Genomic DNA, 14,559 nt, shown 5'->3' with positions numbered 1-14,559 from the left:
GTTCTGCATTTCTCTCATTAATATAGTAGTAAATGATCCAGGAATTATAATAAAACGTATTTGATCTAATATGAATCGACAAAAGTTTTTTTTAATAAATGATTTAAAATGTTGTTTAAGACTGTAGGGTTGTATCATGGTTTTTAACCCTTGCCGTGTCAACACACCTGCTTTAATTAACTCGAGCAGGTAGTCTTTTCCTATAGGTCCGATGGGGCTCGATCACTTTTCTAACGGCTCCTTGCTTGACGAGATGGTAGCGAGGGGCAGAAAAGTGATAGCGCCGGGCGCATGTGGATTGTGGACTTTTGACTTAGTGCGTGGAGAGAGCAGAGAGGTGGAAACACGGGCCGCGCAGGGATGCCAACCTATCACTTGAGGAGCGGAGATACATGGGCAGTCTCCCTTGAGGGCCTTGAGCCCTTGACCCGTGCCCCTGTCCACCCAGCAGTGAGTGGGTACCGGGAGTCGGGCAGGAGTTGTGTCACACATCCCGGGTGGTGGTCCGGCTCCTGCAATGGCGGGTAACTCAAAGGTGCAAACCCGGATCCCCAAACCCGGCTTCGGCCAAACAAGCAGTAATGCAAACAAACCGATCGCTATGTACGCAATTATACCTATATATTTACCATTCAATTAACCATTTAATTTGGTATAAGCACCAAAGTATAATCCTACTATATATTATACTCACACCAGTATATGTAAAATGCTTTAATTATCAAGATTTCCATGTAGAGGTGTTTGCAGAGGCTACCAACCCAACTCGGAAGAAGCTCTAGCGAAGGAAGGGGTCCAGATCATATTAAAGTATCCAGCAGAAAGGGGACACTGTTTAAGGAAGGAGGAAGGAGTAAGGTTTTGAGGGATATGTATGGTATGGCCGTAATTAGACTCCACTCTGTCCAGAAGAGCTGTGTGAGTGGAGCCCCCCCACACGTGAGATGCATACTCCATACGAGGGCGGACAAGGCCCCTCTATATGGAAAGCATCTGTGCGGGGAAGAACCGGCGGAGACGATACAGAACGCCCAACCTCGAGGAAGCTGATTTAGTAAGAGAGGAGATGTGAAGTTTCCAGTTGAGATTTTGAGTTAAGGATAGACCGAGGATATTTAGTGTTGAAGAAGGTGACAGCTGAGTATTGTCGAAGAATAGGGGATAGGTGTTTGGAAGATTGTGTCAAGTTGATAGGTGAAGAAACTGGGCTTTTGAGGCGGTGGCTGCACGGATAGCAAGACGGCCTCGCGTTCAGGAGGACGCGAGTTCAATCCCCGACCGGTGCCACCAAGCTGGGATTTTTCAGCCGCCGCCGAGTGACTCAAAAACTACCCACATGCTGTCCAGAAGACCACCTATCAACCCGGACTCTAGATTCTAGGATTAAAGATGAGCTCCGGGAGGGCAGTATAAGCCAACGCATGATGGCGCCACTATAAACACTCGCCTGCGCCAGAACGGGCTGGACCGACCATCAGGACCCGCCGGGAAGAAGCCTTGGACCGACCATTAGGATCCACCGACAAGAAGCCTACCGGCGCAATTGGCCAAGACGTATAAAAAAAAAAAAATAAATAAATAAAGACACAAGGTTCCTTTTACCCCAATCGGAAATGATAGCAAGGTCTGAGGTTAAGCGTTCTGCAGCTTCTAGTTTGGAATCTTGTAATTCCTGTTGAGAGGGTATTATGTTGAAAGAAATTGAATAATGAAAAGTGGAGTCATCAGCGTATGAGTGGATAGGACAGTTTGCTATGGAAAGAAGATCATTGATGAATAACAGGAAGAGAGTGGGTGATAGGACAGAGCCCTGTAGAACACCGCTGTTGATAGGCTATATATATATATATATATATATATATATATATATATATATATATATATATATATATATATATATATATATATATATATATATATATATATATATATATATATATATATATATATATATATATATATATATATATATATATATATATATATATATATATATATATATATATATATATATATATATATATATATATATATATATATATATATATATATATATATATATATATATATATATATATATATATATATATATATATATATATATATATATATATATATATATATACACACACACACACACACACACACACATATATATATATATATATATATATATATATATATATATATATATATATATATATATATATATATATATATATATATATATATATATATATATGTGTGTGTGTGTGTGTGTGTGTACAAATTTTGTATTTACCTTGGCCTCATAAGGGTAAGACTCTTCTGGCTCAATGCCGCCGTTCTCTTGAACGTACTTGAAGGCCCAGTCCATCGGGCCTCCATTCAGCCCAGGTTACCCTCTCTGCGTGAACAGTCAAACAGGTTCTGTTCGGAGAGGCCCACCAGCTTCCCTGTCTTCCTGAAGTGCTAGCCCCTACAGCGCCCCGGTCTATGGATGGAAGATGCGTGTGAGCGAATAAATAGATAAAAAAATAAATGCAAAGAAACAGATGAATAAATTCGTTAATCATTATAATATAATAGAATAAAACGAATACTGATTATTTATCGATATATCGGATTTAGAGCTTGTGTCATTTATTTGAATCCACAATAAGTCATCAGTGATCAGTGAGTACGGAAGACCAAACTCTTCATTGTAGTACTACAGCAGTGCATTAAGAGAAGGTGCAACGCTTTGAGGGGTTGCCAAGACATAGCGAGAATATATATCTCCTCCCCCGCCCCCCTTAAAAAAAAAGCCTTAAATACTGACTAATATGCATCTTTTCGAAATCTTAACCGGCAGGAGCCACACCCTCTCTGGTCCTTAATCGGGGTCACCGCGCCCTTCTCGATCCAGTTAACGGTGTCGGGCAGCAGCACGTCGTCGTCGGTGCCGATGTAGGTGGCTGTGGCAAGGTTCTCACTCTGCCCAGAGACCTTGGCGGTGCTGTTCCACCGTAAACCGTTCATGATGCTCTCGAATACACTCGGCAGCTGAAATGATTTTAATCTACGTATATTGCACAAGATAACTGAGTACGTTAGTAAGAATTCCAAGGTATATTTTTATTTGAAAGTTGCACGCCTATACACAGACTTAAGCTTACCATGTCGCCGAAGTGGTTCATAGCAACTCTAAAAGATGTCTTGCCGAGGGCGTATTGTTGGTTGTGTTCCGCTATGAGTTTCTTGTTCTCCAGGAAGATCTTCATGCGAAAGTTTTCTTCCATATAATTTTTGTAGGCCTTTCCATGTTGCAGCTGGGACCGGAGAGAAGTGCCATACATGACAATCTTTTGTTTTATTTCACTGTTTAATCATTTGTTTTTTATATATTTGTTTTTACGGCATTGGAAGCGGGTTAAACATGCAACACGCTTCCCTTACAAATAAATAGATAACATTGACTGATTTTCCTTGAGCTGTTTTGATACGGAATGGAGGAATACAGACAAAGGAACGGGGTTCTCTATAGCTTACCAGTGAAAAGAGTGAAAGAACGAAGATACTGGTTAAAAATTGTCTAAGGAAGCTAGACAGCATAAGGATATGTTTGACTAGAAAGTGCTTTTTCATTTTAACTATGAATACCCCTTGAAGGCCACCCACTCGGTGTGCAACACAGAGAAGAACGACACGGCCGACGTTGAGGCCACCAGCGCCGCCATGATCACGCCTACGAACCACTTCATCAGGGACGTAGAAAAAAAACGTTAACATGTAATATTTTACACTGTTACTTTGAATTCTACCCGCTACTTATTTTAACTTTCTTTTCATCAGTGTTGTTGTAACGAATACACACTTTATAATATTTACATCAAGGTAAGTAGCTATTTATTATCTCCTGTGCTTCCAAGAATAAACCCGAATGACCCAAATGCGTTTCATTAATTTCTTGGGCATTTACCAGCACCGTGTGCTTGTGTGGTGCCATGGTAAAAACTTATGGATCACACCCTTTCAGCGTGGCATTATGTTTCAGCTTCCACTTGTAGTGAAAATAAGGCAACTAAAAACTGTCACAGTCCGAGTCGCATACCTTGGTAATAGCTTGTTAACATATCCGGGCTCATAATGATGAACTATACAAACAACAACTGAGATGTCCAAAGATTGACCACCACACATGAGACATCAGCAGAACGCGCCAAGTTAACTGATAAAAACAAATTTACTCAGACGTGACGTTTCAACAACGTTTCTCAAACTCATTAGGCGTCCCCAAGGCCTTGAGGCGTCCCCGTTGCTGCACTCACCTCGTTTGTGTTGGGGTGACACAGTGCCTTGCTTGATGTAGAGGCTCGGCAGGCATTCACCTTAATTTATAGTAAATGTCCTGTGTTTGGAGGATTACCGAGATGCCTAAATTTATATTCGCCCTATTTTCTTCTTCGGTTTTCATTTTCATTCAGATAGAGAAATGTGCTGATGTACCTGCGATGATTCTTTAAAAAAAACATTACCGTACCAGATTAGATTCAAAGAGTTAGTGTTAAATCAGTTAAATAGTTTTATCGTGAGTCTTGAGTGTGGCAGCGTGAGGCTGTGCGTGCTACCTGTCCAGGGATCCCAGGTGATGGTGACTCACGGGACGGGTCACGCAAGGCATCCAGGCGACCCATCCATTAAGGTGACTTCGCAAAGGGTTTGATATTGGGTGCTATTTTGTCTGCTGTTTCAACTGTCTCTTCAAGAAACATTCACAATAACAAAACCACTGCCCCCACGAGGGAACCACGACCCTAATGGACGAGCGCCCTATACCAGCCATGCTGGTCAGAACCGGTTCCGGCACACTCAAGACTATCAGTGATTGTGTTATAGTCTAACAGTAGTTTCAAATACTTACTCTTGATTACAACGTTACTCCTAAGATTTCAAGACATATTTTGGCATATGCCTCTCGGAAAGTTATCTTTTGAGCTTACGTGGACCTCACACAACTTTCCTCCCCTTTCCACTTGCTCAAGGGGGAACAGTAACCGCTTCTGTCATGGGAAGACCTCTATGTAAAGTAGTGGTCTGAGTGTGACTGGAACTTTCATGATCTGACAACGCTCTGAACTCGCAGTCCCCAGCCAATTCCCTCCCCGAATGAGCTATGGAGCAAAGAGTCTGGTGACGGATCTGTGGGAACGGTTGGAACATGACATTACACCCGGGAGGGGGAACACAACTCAGGGATGACATTCGCTGCTGGATGGAAAGGGGGCAAAGGAGACTGCCCATCCGTCTCCAATCTGCTCGGGAATCGAACCTCTCGGTTGTGAGGCGAGCCTGCTAACCACTGCACCCAAATCCTTCACTATATTACAAAGCTCTGTGTGTGTGTGTGTGTGTGTGTGTGTGTGTGTGTAACATTTTGTAGATCGGTTAAAATGGAAACACAAGCAAACATAATAAATACTGCGGAAAAGTGTTGTTTGAAATAACATCGATAGATAAAGATATAGATATGCCTGATAGAAATTCTGTATCCCGCGGCAGTGCAGAAGATTTGTTCCCTCAGAATGAATGGATGACAGACATTACCATAAGTCCATACAACTCCGTGACTCAGAGGAACAAAGAGTGAGTCATTACCATAACTCTATACAAGTGCCAAGATGTCTGGTCACAAAATACGAAACAAGACACAAGCTCTAAATGTGGGGTGTGGGACGTGAATATATGTTATATCGCAAGGGAATATGAATCAAAGAGAAGAGGTTAAGGTATGAGAGATTATTATTTGGTTACAAAGAAGAGCAACCTTCCGCTCCCACCTATAAGCCGACAAAATATATTCCCAGTGTTATTAAATGTCAAAATTGCCTACCTCTATTAACTATTCGTTGTGGATTACGAGACGCCGCTTGATAAGGCGATAATGGTATAGAGTACCCTCCCCCTCCACCTCTCTCTCTCTCTCTCTCTCTCTCTCTCTCTCTCTCTCTCTCTCTCTCTCTCTCTCTCTCTCTTTATTTAAACAAAAGTATACAAAAAGGGGCACAGGGTGACACTATAGTCAATCTATTTGAAAGCTGCGGGTCAGCTAAGCCCCGCACCTTGCCACACGCTCAACACCTCTCGCTTCCTCTCATATGTCAGCTATTTACTGCCTTTAAGTGAATTTAATTAAATAACTGGATAATCCAATAAGATCATATAGTGTTAAGATTGTTTCATTTCGGGGATTTTTCTTATAAAATTTTGTTTTGTCCTTGCCTGCCTCCTATGCCAACAAAATAAAATACTAAAAGGGAATCTTGGACCTCGTATCCTCCCCAAGCATGTTTTAGATCCTAAAATCAGTGGCAGTTGTATAGTTTAGAATATAAATTATGTACTGTGTGATTGCATCAGTGGTGGTAGCAGCAGTAGCAGCAGCAAAATTAGTAGCAGCAGCATTAGTAGTAGTAGTAGTAGTAGTAGTAGTAGTAGTAGTAGTTGTGGTAGTATAATAGTAGTAGTAGCTAGTCCATTGAAAGTGATAACAATAAAAAGGGGTTCTTGTTTAAAAATTGGGCGGACTTTTGTCTGACATCCAAAACGAGCGTCATAGATCGGAGGGCAGACTAAAGCTGAGGACTATTCTAGTGACGATTATGAGGGGAAAAAATAATCTCGGATGGCCATATGCGTAAAATTTTGAGGACTTTCGTGAACTTGGTGTGCATGAAACCTCACCTAGTTATTTATTATTATAATTTTGTCTCTCCTCATTTCCAGCAGACGAGATAAGCTCACTTCCTGGTCCTGCCGCCATCGTCTGCGATCTACCATCATAATGACTGAGGAAGTGATCGAGTATCAGACGTGTCGACAGGACATTGCTGATAAGCTGTGTTTGCTTTGAGATTCTGGAAGGAAATTTCCTTGACCGTAAGTATACACACGATTTGTATCCGGCTATTTTGGATGGTAAGACGGAGAGGGTATGACAAGGACCATGAGTTGGTATGGTCGACGAATCGTTATCTCGTGCTCTGTCTGTACAGTGACCGACACACTGAAGGAGCCTATATAGCTCATCCAGCTTTCAAATGATTTCCATCCAGATATATAAGTAAATTACATGTATACATCTCTTGATATGTCAGATGTCATGTGTATAAAAATTAAAACCTTCCATTGTTTTCCATGTCGTATCATCAAAGATACATTTGTCAGGAAGAATTCAAGACTGAGGTGGAAAAGGTCTTGTGGATCGCGAGACGCCGCTTGATAAGGCGATAATGGTATAGATTAACCCCCCTCCCCCCCCCCCACTCTCTCTCTCTCTATATATATATATATATATATATATATATATATATATATATATATATATATATATATATATATATATATATATATATATATATACATATATATATATATATATATATATATATATATATATATATATATATATATATATATATATATATATATATATATATTTGCAGGACTAAAAGCAGTTTCTCATTACATTGCCGTGAATGTTATTGTCTTAATGTTATGCGTGAATTTTATTGCTTCAAGGCTTTTAGACTTTGTTTTTCAACTATTACATTTTAATTTTTAATTTCATAACCTTGTTGTTTTCAGTTTTCTGTAATTTTAGGTTTGTTAATAATGAGTTGCAAACAAAATTCTTGGATGCGTGAGTTTTATTGTTTTAAAGCTTTTGTTTTCACCTTTTGTTCTATTTATTGATATTTAGATATGGTCCGAGTTGGTCCACTATTGTGGTCCGAGTTGGTATCTTGTGGTCCGAGTTGGTGCCGATCCGGTCCGAGTTGACAATGGTCCGAGTAGGGAACTGCCTGAGTCCCAGGCAGGCTAAGAAGCTTTACACGGAAATGGAGAGAGAGAGAGAGAGAGAGAGAGAGGAAAGGAGAGAGAGAGAGAGAGAGAGAGAGAGAGAGAGAGAGAGAGAGAGAGAGAGAGAGAGAGAGAGAGAGAGAGAGAGAGAGAGAGAGAGAGAGAGCATTTTCTATCAAGAATTGAAGATGCCTAGGAGGAAGAGTAAAGAGAGAGAGAGAGAGAGAGAGAGAGAGAGAGAGAGAGTGTACAGGCATCAGGAAGCTCAGATGGATCCTGTAGCGTCGACGTCTGGTTTCACACCTGCAGCCTGTGCACCTGTTGCCTCTGTAGACCAAGAATTTATCGAAGAAGTTTCAGAGCAATCAACTCTTGAGAAAAGGGAGGCACTGATTCGAGGTCAGAGGCGTGGTCTCACATCAGGTAAGTGATGACCACAACATAGTTATATCTTTCAAGACCATTCAAAACGCATTTGCTGCAGCAGAGCCTGTGTGTAACACATGTTTTGGTCTACTTGAACTGGTTCTATCATCTTCTTGTGACACAGGTGTTGAAGTGAAGTGTCGTGTTTGTGACAATGTGCAGTTTGATAACAGGGCTGAGGAGTCAGTGGCTGGTACTAATGCTTTAGTGTTGTACTGTCTTGAGCATGGCTTAGGTTACAGTGGTTATTCTGATCTAGTTTCATTGTTTAGGGACGCACTGAAGTACTTTCATGCCAAAAATCAAAGTTGTAGGGTAAAAAGAAACAGAATTATTACTAAATAAACAAACATCCTTTTTTTGGCTCCTGAAAAAATTAGATTTTGCTAACAAAAAAATAATAGTGCCTTTATTTATGAATGGATCTTTATGAAACAAACTTCCTTTTCAAAGTCATAGTAATAGCAACAAACTGACGATCTTTTTTTTTCTTTTTTTTTTTCTTTTTTTTTTTTGGTATGATGAATATATTTTTTTATTAAAGAAAAAAAGTATGACCTATATGGAAAAACCGAGACCGTCACGTTATTAGGAAAGGATTGAAACACTGAATGCTGTAAAACCATGATCATTGGGGAAAAAGTAAAAGAGATATAAGAATTAGAAAATACATGTAATAAATAGGTGAAGAAGGTGTCCTTAACATTAAATGTAATAATAATGATAGCAATCGCAGGGTAAATCAAGGGGTAGGTCTAAATGTGTACTTTACAAACAGTAGAAGTATTAGGAATAAGATAGATTTATTGCGGGGAAAGGCGTGCGTAGAGAAATTTGATATGATAGTGAACACAGAGTCATGGATAAATACTGCAGACAGACACTTTCTCCCAGAATTAGAGATTGAGGGGTATAGGTTATTCCACCAAGATCGAATAGGCAGGAAGGAGGATGACCAAGATGATTCAGGGGCTGACGAACCTCCCATATCAAAATAGGCTGAAACATCTAAACTTACATTCACTAGAAAGACGAAGAGTGCGGGGAGATCTGATAGAAGTATTCAAATGGGTCAAGGGTTATAACAAAGGCGATATAAGTAAAGTACTGAGACTTAGCCAGCAGGATAGAACACGCAGTAATGGATTTAAATTAGAAAAGTATAGATTTAGGAGAGAGATAGGCAAGCATTGGTTTAGTAATAGGGTGGTGGGGGAATGGAATAGACTCAGCAGTCACATAGTTAGTGCAGGGACGATAGCTTGTTTTAAGAGTAGACTGGATAGCTACATGGACGAGGATGACAGGTGGCAGTGAGGTGTGGGTGCAGTAAGGAGACAGGGTACTGGAGCGTACCCCCGTACCGAAAGTAAACGAGGATCAAGCCTCTACCTGTAACCCCTGAAACTACACCTCACCAATGGTGGATCAAATACAATTGTATTTGTATTTGAATTGTATTTAAATACAATTTTAATGTATTTGTATTTGTATTTGTATTTTGACATCCAGAGAAAAAAGTATTTTGTATTTGTATTTGTATTTTGGCACCCAGAAAAAAGTATTTTGTATTTGTATTTGTATTTTGGCACCCAGAAAAAAAGTATTTTGTGTTTGTATTTGTATTTCGAGTCAAAACCATTTGAGGAGGATAAATACTGTTAAGGAAATAGAAAAAGAAATAATGTTAAGCCGCGTTAAGGCGGAGGAGGAAACAGATGAAGGTTGAAGGCGAAGAAGGAAAGGATTAACGTCAGACCACGGAGAAAGCGGAGTAAGGAGAACATTAAGGTTGAAGGCGGAGGAGGAAAAAAATTAAGGGTGGGGAGTAAAGAGGAAATTAACCTCAGGTCACATGGAGGAGGAGTAGGAGAGGATTTAGGGAGTTACTGAGGGATGGGTGCATGGAGGTATTAAGGGTGGAGAGGCCCACAGCCCCGAGCGCGCTGTACTGGTGAGTGAAGCCAGTTTTCGGAGTCTCAGCTGTCAAATCGGCCGCCATATTGTTCAAGCCGAGAGGTACGAATACGAGGGTGAAACGCGCCTAACATGGAGGGCGCTTGCCCTTAGAGTTAGAGTACCGCATCCATGGAGTACCGTAATGTTTTTATTTTCTCTTCTTATTGTTTTCCAGCACTTTAACATGCAGGCGGATGAAATTAAAATAATTTCGTGATTTATTACTGTAATTATACTGTAACAGGTAAGAAAGTACTGTACATGATATCCAAGAAGCGCTGTAATGTATTCATGATCACCAAGAAATGCGGTGAGGACAATTCATCACCAAGATGTGCGGTCTCCTTTACAAATACAAGTTAGAAAATTGTAAGCGGCAAGCATGTGCTGCCAGTCTGCGTGGTCTGGCCGGCCGCTCATGGATGTACATCAATGTTGGCCACTCCTCTCCGGCTTGAACAATATGGCCGACTGACAGTTTAGTGGCTTCAAACCGCGAGACTCCATGCCCCCCCCTGGATGGGTGGCTCGGAAGAAGGATCCGCCCGCAAAAATGTGTGACGTCACGGAAATGGGAGGCATATGGGATGAGATGTGAGTGAAGACGACGAGAGAGACAGTAAACCGATCTACTGCTTTAACTTGGCAAATGCACTACAGTCACCTATCAACAAGAGGCTGCATCCATTTCTTGAGCGGACTGATGCCATTGCCGCAGCTGTCATGGGCCCCAGGTTTAAGCTGGCATGGATACTATGTAAGAAAATGCAAAAGGAAAAAGTTTCCAAGATTGTGGACCTAATTATTTCCGAGTCAACTCAGTCGACCTTGAAGAAGAAAACATTTTTCAAGAGCCTTTCGTCTATTCGGCTGTCATGAGTGCAACACGACCTCGTCTTTTTGCCTACATGTCTCCAGCTGGGCAAATGATGGCAAGTGCATCAACAAATGACACTACAGTGGTGAAGGCAGAACTTGAAACGTACCTAGAAGGTGTTTTGCCTTTTGATGTCAGTCCACTGACGTACTGGCGTGATGCAAAAAGCTTCAAAATTTTGAAGCACTTTGCCAAGAATATTCTAGGGTGCTGTGAAACAACATGGACGCCCCGGGAAGCATGTCACATCCACGAACATAAAAAAATGTCCCCGCAGAGAAATAAAACAGCTGTCGTGATGATAACAGAAAAAGAGCAAAGGGCGGGAGGCGAGGGGGATGAAAGGGATGGAGGGAGATGAAAGGGAGGGAGAATGGAAAGGAAAGGGGGCTGATGAAGAAGTCTGAAAGAAATATATGTATAGAGAGCAAGGATGAAAGAAAGGGAGAAATAGAATGAAATAAAGACTAAAGAGAAGTGGCAGCCCAATACAAATGTTAGGAAACTTTAGTGGGCCGTCCTCGTGAGTCAAAACGCTCACTCAGCAGGTGTGTGAATGCAATATACCTGAAAGACGTTAATTGGTGAACCAATTCTAACTATGTAAAATCAATCAATCAGTCAATCAGAGAAAGAAAATATAATTAAAAAGAAAAATTGGAAGTAAGAAAGAAAAGGGAAAAGGATGCTGCGCCGGAAGCCGCGGCGAGGATTCCTTGTGATGCTTGTGCGCGTCCCCGAGGCCCATCGGTCCTTCATCCAAGAACCGATAAACGCGGTGACCGGCGCCTTCACGGCATTTATGATTAATTTTATAATCCAGTCTGGTAGTTTTAAGAAGCGAGTTCTTGCATCCGCCCTATTCGAATCGGCGGGGCGGTGGAGCGCCAGCGAGCCCAAGGTCTCCCAGGCGAGCATGGCAGGACTGGAGGGCTCCCGGCAGGGCGCCTCGGCGTCCATCGGGACCCCGACGGAGGTGCCGGAGATCTTTCGGCTACAACGCCGGGCAGGTGGGGCTCGTTAGCCGTGGTAGGCAATCTGCCTAGGAGAGCAAACTCCGAACAACAAACCCGGGCAGGTGAGGTTCGTTAGCCGTAGTAGGCAATTCACCTAGGAGAGCAAACTCCGAACAATAAACCCGGGCAGGTTGGGCTCGTGAGCCGTCATAGGTAATACACCTAGGAGAGCAAACTCCGAACAATAAACCCGGGCAGGTGGAGGTCGTTAGCGAAAGCAGTTCATCTAGGAGAGCAAACTCCGATTACAAAACCGGGCCGGTGGAGGTCGTTAGCGAAAGCAGTTCATCTAGGAGAGCAAACTCCGATTACAAACCCGGGCAGGTGGAGGTCGTTAGCGAAAGCAGTTCATCTAGGAGAGCAAACTCCGATTACAAAACCGGGCCGGTGGAGGTCGTTAGCGAAAGCAGTTCATCTAGGAGAGCAAACTCCGATTATAAACCCGGGCAGGTGGAGGTCGTTAGCGAAAGCAGTTCACCTAGGAGAGCAAACTCCGATTACAAACCCGGGCAGGTGGAGGTCGTTAGCGAAAGCAGTTCACCTAGGAGAGCAAACTCCGATTATAAACCCGGGCAGGTGGAGCTCGTCAGCCGTGGAAAGCAGTTCACCTGGAGAGCAAACTCCGATGACAAACCCGGGCAGGTTTGGGTCGTGAGCCGTGGTAGGCAATTCACCTAGGAGAGCAAACTCCGAACAATAAACCCGGGCAGGTTGGGCTCGTGAGCCGTCATAGGTAATACACCTAGGAGAGCAAACTCCGAACAATAAACCCGGGCAGGTTGGGCTCGTGAGCCGTCATAGGTAATACACCTAGGAGAGCAAACTCCGAACAATAAACCCGGGCAGGTTGGGCTCGTGAGCCGTCATAGGTAATACACCTAGGAGAGCAAACTCCGATCATAAAACCCGGGCAGGTTGGGCTCGTGAGCCGTCATAGGTAATACACCTAGGAGAGCAAACTCCATACATAAAACCCGGGCAGGTGGAGCTCGTCAGCCGTGGTAGGCAATCTGCCTAGGAGAGCAAACTCCGAACAATAAACCCGGGCAGGTGGAGCTCGTCAGCCGTGGTAGGCAGTCTGCCTAGGAGAGCAAACTCCGAACAATAAACCCGGGCAGGTGGAGCTCGTCAGCCGTGGTAGGCAGTCTGCCTAGGAGAGCAAACTCCGAACAATAAACCGGGGCTTGTGGTGCTCGTTAGATGTCGTAGACAATCCACGTGATGGGAACACCAAAGAAAAGGAAAATAAAAAGGAACACCAGAAAAAGGAAAATATAGTAACAAAACATCAAGAAAATAAAATAAAAAACACAGATCATCCACCTTCAGGCCCTAACATCTCCAAAATTATGGGTAAGTCTTTTCTGGGGAGAAAGAGGCTCATCCAGACCAAAGAACATCAAAAAGGGATGATATAGAAAAGAACACCAAAAAATGGGAAAAAGATAAAAAAACCGCAAAAGAAAAGTAACAACAATAACAGAACAACGTCAAGAAAAGTAACATACAGAGAAACATCATCCACCATTCGGCCCCAAACTAACATCAAAATTATGGGTGGGTCTTTTCTGGGGAGAAAGAGGCTCATCCAGACCAAAGAACATCAAAGAAGGATGATATAGAAAAGAACACCAAAAAATAGGGGAAAAAAAGCAAAAAAAACATCGCAAAAGAAAAGTAACAGCAATAACAGAACAACATCAAGAAAAGTAACATACAAAGAAACATCATTCACCATTCGGCCCCAAACTAACATCACCTAAATTATGGGTGGGTCTCTTCTGGGAGGAAAGCGGCTCACCCAGACCAACGAAGAACATCAACAAGAGGATGATATGAAATAAAAGAACATTAAAAAACACGAAGAAAAGAAATTAGAAGAAAAAGAACAGAAAAAAACATCGGAAAAGAAAAACAAGAAGAAAAACACATCAAGAGAAGAAAAATATAAGAAACATCATCCACCTTTCGGCCCCTAACTAACATCACCAAAATTATGGGTGGGTCTCTTCTGGGAGGAAAGCGGCTCACCCAGACCAATGAACATCAACAAGAGGATGATATGAACTAAAAGAACATCAAAAAAGAAAACAACAGCAAGAAAACAGAGAAAAAGACAAAGAAAAGAAAAGGAAAAAGAAACAAAGAAAAAGAAAAACACCAAAATAAAATAAAACAAAAATAAAAAAATTATCCAAATAAATAAATAAATAAACAAATACAGAATACAGTAAAATTAACGAACTAATTCAAACTGTCTAACTGTTAAACTACCTATCTAACTAAGGGTACTATTGGACGACCTATTAACTAACTAACTATCAAATCATCTAACGATCGAACATGTATTTGTCTGATTCTTTATCTATTTCTCTGCATGGCTATCTATCATTATGTTTATCTATCCATCTTTTTCTTTTCTTTTTGCAGTTAAGGAAGCAGCTCAAGGGCAAAAGTAGA

The 14,559-nt window shown here is 41.8% G+C and overlaps 2 long non-coding RNA genes and 1 pseudogene across 6 annotated transcripts; 1 reads left to right on the top strand and 2 right to left on the bottom strand.

Moving 5' to 3' along the window:
- Positions 1-371: 371 nt before the first annotated feature.
- Positions 372-3,698, bottom strand: LOC127003897 (cathepsin L-like; annotated as a pseudogene).
- An 8,327-nt stretch (positions 3,699-12,025) lies between these two features.
- On the top strand, positions 12,026-13,263 carry LOC127003726 (uncharacterized). Of its 3 annotated transcripts, XR_007757366.1 has the most exons (3): positions 12,049-12,161; positions 12,810-12,945; positions 13,082-13,263. It is a non-coding gene; the product is annotated as an uncharacterized LOC127003726 (long non-coding RNA). The 3 variants fall into 3 exon arrangements; XR_007757367.1 differs by lacking the exon at positions 12,810-12,945 and having other exon boundaries at positions 12,026-12,161; XR_007757368.1 differs by lacking the exons at positions 12,049-12,161; positions 12,810-12,945 and adding an exon at positions 12,746-12,809.
- On the bottom strand, positions 12,196-14,201 carry LOC127003727 (uncharacterized). 3 transcript variants are annotated; one of them, XR_007757371.1, is made up of 5 exons: positions 14,089-14,201; positions 13,046-13,858; positions 12,842-12,977; positions 12,578-12,640; positions 12,196-12,325 (listed from the first exon to the last, which is right to left on the bottom strand). It is a non-coding gene; the product is annotated as an uncharacterized LOC127003727 (long non-coding RNA). The 3 variants fall into 3 exon arrangements; XR_007757370.1 differs by lacking the exon at positions 14,089-14,201 and having other exon boundaries at positions 12,774-12,977; positions 13,046-13,144; XR_007757369.1 differs by lacking the exon at positions 14,089-14,201 and having other exon boundaries at positions 12,774-12,909; positions 13,046-13,144.
- Between the last annotated feature and the right edge of the window lie 358 nt (positions 14,202-14,559).

This window comes from Eriocheir sinensis, chromosome 26, assembly GCF_024679095.1.
Source record: "Eriocheir sinensis breed Jianghai 21 chromosome 26, ASM2467909v1, whole genome shotgun sequence".
Lineage (NCBI taxonomy): Eukaryota > Metazoa > Arthropoda > Malacostraca > Decapoda > Varunidae > Eriocheir > Eriocheir sinensis.
Note: the sequence above shows the minus strand (reverse complement) of the source record. Positions and strands in the feature narration are given on the sequence as shown.